Genomic DNA, 5,034 nt, shown 5'->3' on the forward strand with positions numbered 1-5,034 from the left:
ACGCTGCACACTTTCATCCAAAGGGCCTTAAACTATCTTTCGGTGCGGCGCTCTCTCTTCATAAAGGGTTATCAGCGTTTGAATGATAAGATTTGTAAACTCTTAAAACATTTGATTGCAGTTTAAAGGGAACTTTCTCATCTGGAGCAGAAATAAAACATGAATTTATTGTTTTCTGTCTTTCCTGACCCACAGATTCTGTTTTCTGGAGGTTTCTGAGTCCTGAGCTGCTGTTTCCTGTGTTTTTTTATTCCATAGAAAGTACTCCTGACCCAGAACTTCCTCGTTTATCCGTGTAGGTGTCCTGGAAAATATACTTTATATAATTCCTGCCATTATATCCTGTTTATATTTCCATGTGAAATTTGCTTTTTTTTTACAGACTTTAATTATATTCTCTGATTTTTCTCTTTTTCTGCAGATATAGAAGCAGACTTTTAGTTTGTTAGCAGTAAATAAATCCTAAATATTAATGAAAAAGTTCTGGTTCACTTGATCATCCCATGCCGTTGCCTAGCAACCCCAGCCAAGCCCAGCCCGTTACCTAGCAACCCCAGCCAAGCCCAGCCCGTTACCTAGCAACCCAGTTCTAGTTGTCATTTCACTTACAACCCGACATTTGTTGTAACTAGAACGTTTTTTATAAACATTTAGAAATTATTCACTAAAAAGAAGCTCCTTGTATTGCTGAAAAGTTCATTTTGTATTGAGATATTTTCACTAGAAACTGGACAAGAAGACTTGGTAAGACTTTGTGTTTTATGCACTGCAAAAAAACAAAATCAAAGTATTTTTTGTCAGGTTTCTAGTCGAAATATCTTAGAAAACTTGAAATAAGATGAAACTAGCGTATAATTAACCTTTCGATAAGATACAGGGGCTTGTTTTTATGATTTTACTTCACATGACTTTAAATGTCTTGTTATAAGTGTAATAATCTGCCAATGGAACCAGAACGTTTCCATCAATATTACAAAAATGATCGACTTAAGACAAGCTCATACGTCTTGCTGAAAAGTGACTTGTTAGTTACTGAGATATTTAAACTATAAAGTAAAGCAAAATTACTTGGTGAGATTTTGTGTTTTTGCAGTGAATTGGGCAATATTGCAGCATTACCTCAGTTTCCACAGTACAAGGCAGCAGGTGGCTGCATGGCGGTGATTATCAGCCCATCTCTGCCTGGCAGATACCAAGAAACTGACTGTTAACCAGCTTACGCTACATTTCCTTGGACGCCATGAATGAGAGATAAAGATCGGCAGCATCTGCTGTACATACAAGGTGCCACGCACAAACACGAGCAGCAGCGTGGCGCTGCACAGGCCCCGCTCGCTCCAACGCACCAAGACCACGCCCAGAGTGAGTCACTGCTCCACTGCCGCTCTGACCACAGCCAGGCTTTGACATTTTCTCAAGCCTCCAGTTTATTTACCAAAGTTCAGACAGGAAGGATGGTTCTCTCACTTTCCCTATTGTTGTCACCCACCTATGCAGCGATCAGAACAAAAGAAGGAAAACAACTGCTTCGATTGCACAACGGCAAACTGTTTGTTTCCACTTTGTTTTCCACTATGAAGAGAGATTTTAAACAGTGCACGACTGAAACACATTTGATTTTAGCTCTGCTTACACCGATAGAACAGAGCCGATGAAATATGCATCAGCCAGCGACACCAAGCCAACGCAGAGCGATGAGTCAGAGAACATGAGAACGTCGCTGCTTGTTTCCCTGCAGCCTAAAAACCCCCATGAGCCTTGGATGGAGTCCGGCTGTGCAGAATCACTAAACCTCACCCAGGACTTGGTTCTGCTGTCTGCAGACCTTTAATGGACATTTATCAGGCAACACCTGATTCAAGTGTTATTGACAGAATGACGCTTCATGACAACAGTAATAAACAAAAGCCTCCGTCCTTCGTGTTTATAACTGGTGTTATGTCAGCCTTATTCACGCCTCTTCACATGAACTAACTTACAAGGAACTTTTCCAAGAAGATGTAGAAGCTTATTATAAGTCAATAATTCCTTAATCTTTAAGAAAAAGTTCTGGTTCTACTGGTCGATTGTGACAAATGTCATGTTATAAATAAAATGGTAACTAGATCTGGGTTGCTAGGAGACAGGCTGAGCTTGGCCGGGGTTGCTAGGTAACGGCGTGAAATAATAATAATTATTATTAAATTATGACTAGACATTTTCCCCTTCGTAGGTGAAATATCTGTCAGAACTCGTATTTTTTCATCAATATTAAGGAATTAATTACTTTAAAAAACCCCTCATATTTCTAAAGTTAATTGTAAGATATTTTGTCTTAACTTTGTCTAAGATTTTGTGTTTTTGCAGTGCTCGCTGCAAAAACACAAAATCTTACTGGGTATTTTCTGTTTAGTTTCTCGTGTAAATATCCTGGAGGATTTGAAATTAGGACAAAACTAATTTATACGAAACTTTTGAGTAATTTATGTAATAACTTAATATTGATGAAAAAGTTCCAGATCCACTGGCAGATTATTTCACTTACAACCTGGGAAAAATGTCGTTTTAAGTTAAATAATCTGCCAGTTGAACCGGAACTGGGTTGCTAGGTAACAGGCTGAACTTGGCTGGGGTTGCTAGGCAACTAATCTAAAAGTGGAACTAGAATTTCTTTAATTACATTAAAGGTTTTTTAACTTAAAACAAGTTCCYGCATCTTGCTGAAAAGTGACGTGTAATTTAGTTTGATCTACACTAGAAACTAGACTGAAATTACTTGGTGAGATTTAGTGTTTTTACAGTGTATTTGATGTGTCATGGTGATTTTAGGCGCTTAAGGAGATGTAATGTCTCTTATTCATTTTCATAACTGGATGATGTGTTTATGTTTTATGTTTTCCATGATTTGAGCTCCAGTGTTGCTGAAACGTGCTACACAATTAAACTTCATTGATTGATGATATATTGATGTTTTTTTGCATTTCAGAATAAAACTTTTGTTTATCTTTTTCATGATGTCCTGAATCTAACAGTTAAAACTAGCGGTGCACCGATTGCAGTTTTCTGGCCGATCCCCGATTATTGATCTTTGAAAATCCTGACCTGCCGATTCCGATTTTGGCTGATACCGATATTTATTTGTCTGAAGTGTCAAAAGAGGACAGTGACTGATTTTAGATAAGATCGGTTTCACGTGTAAGTATCGGCCGATCACCGATCTCAGTGCGCGTCTAGTTAAAACCTGTCTTGAGTGATTTTATCCATTTATTTTATTCATTCAGTCTCTCAGTTGATGGCAGATTTTTCCTTCCTAGACCTGAAACAGTGGAAACCGTGAGCCATAAACTGTCCACAGAAGCAGCTTTACTCAGGCTGAACGACGCATTTGATCCCAGAGCGACGAAGGTAAAAAGGTTGCTGCGCTCGGATTGCTCGAACATGAGCGGAGTGATTTATGGGCCGGAACCGGGATGTGGACTTCCACAGAAATGCAGCGAAGTTCCTGACTCCTGAGGGAGACGCTTTGGGATGTCTGAACGCTGCGTGAACCGCAAAATTAAAAAATAAGRATAAAGATGACAGGCTTGCCTTATTCATCCATATGCTGCAAATGATCCCATCTGCTTACAGTTTATTTTATTTACTTTGGTGATGCTCGGCCGAGTTGATTAACATTTTCTTTTAGTGTYTGTTGTCTTCTGGAGCCGACTGGCAGCGTTTGAAGCGAGCGCGGCGTCGGCTTTGAAGCCYGGCTGGATCCAGATATGACTGGAGGATGATCTAGAAATGAATTTTTGGCAGCGTCTGAAGGCGACCGACAGGCGACAAACACGTTACTAGCTGTTGATTAAATGCTACTTTGAGATGCAGTGATGCACAAACAGAGAGGGGAGAACGGGAACTCCTGAACACACGGAGAATCAGTTARATRTGTTTATTTAATCATAACAGGCTGTGAAAGTTGGTGAGTATTTAGTTACTGATGTTTTGGGACTTTAATTAATGTTATTTATCACTGTTTCCTGTCATAAAAACACATAAAAATCTTTAAGAAAGCAGAGATTCCAGCTGCTAAAAGAACTAAATAATAACCAGAAATAAGAATTATACTTTTCTTTTTTTGTGCGCTTTTGATTAAACCTTTTTTTAAAACAAGTTTCATCTTTTTATGCATTAAAACTTTTTAATGTAATCACAAAAATGTTATCATGAATAAAAAGATGTATAAATATTTTGTAGATAATGTTTAAAATACATTTAGCAACATATTTATTTGAGTAAGTATTTTTGGTTATTTTCTGGTTGTTAAATATTTTTCAATTTATGTCAAAGTCAGTTTTAAAATTAAGAGAAAAAGAAAGACTTATTCTTATTCATCCAATCCTCCTGGCAAGTGATGAAATGTTTCCTGCTGTTGATTTTTCTCTCACAGTTAATCCTATGAAGCAGCTGCTGCATGTTAATAATCCTCCTCCCATTAGGAATCACATGAAAACACAAACTTTTGTGTGAGAAGAATATTTTACTCTCAACTCACAGAAAACCCTCAAAGTCAAAAACATTCATTAAAATWACAAATATATAAAAATATGCATTTTTTTATTTGCATAAAATATTGAGAATTAAATAATGTGTTATATTTTACGCTTTATCAAATAATTTTTAAAAAGTCCTTAGCAAAAATATTTATACAAAAATATTTAAGATTAAATCAGAACCTATTTAAAACAATTATGTTAGTGGAGGTTTGAATGTTCAATGTATGTATATTTCGAAARCTGCAAAAGTAACAAAAAAATGAAGTAAAATAAAAATAATAAAAAAAACAAAAGCTGTAAATACAGAAATGATGCATTTCCATAAAAAATGCCGGAGTCAGGTGGATAACAGCGGCATCTAGCGGTCAGATGTTTAATTGCAAGCGGTTCTTYATTCCTACAGTTTCCTGGAAGATTCTGTTATTTAAATCTATCCATCCATTTTCTAACACCTTGTCCCTCAGTGGGGCCGGAAACTGCTGGTGCCCATCCAGCTAACGGTCCGGGCGAGAGGCGG

General features: G+C 37.3%; 1 long non-coding RNA gene across 1 annotated transcript; it reads left to right on the forward strand.

Annotated features, from left to right (window-relative positions):
• The first annotated feature begins 203 nt into the window (after positions 1-203).
• Positions 204-3,558, forward strand: LOC103475320 (uncharacterized). The gene is made up of 2 exons (XR_535316.1): positions 204-295; positions 3,294-3,558. It is a non-coding gene; the product is annotated as an uncharacterized LOC103475320 (long non-coding RNA).
• Positions 3,559-5,034: the final 1,476 nt, after the last annotated feature.

The sequence above is a fragment of the Poecilia reticulata genome, linkage group LG14, assembly GCF_000633615.1.
Source record: "Poecilia reticulata strain Guanapo linkage group LG14, Guppy_female_1.0+MT, whole genome shotgun sequence".
Lineage (NCBI taxonomy): Eukaryota > Metazoa > Chordata > Actinopteri > Cyprinodontiformes > Poeciliidae > Poecilia > Poecilia reticulata.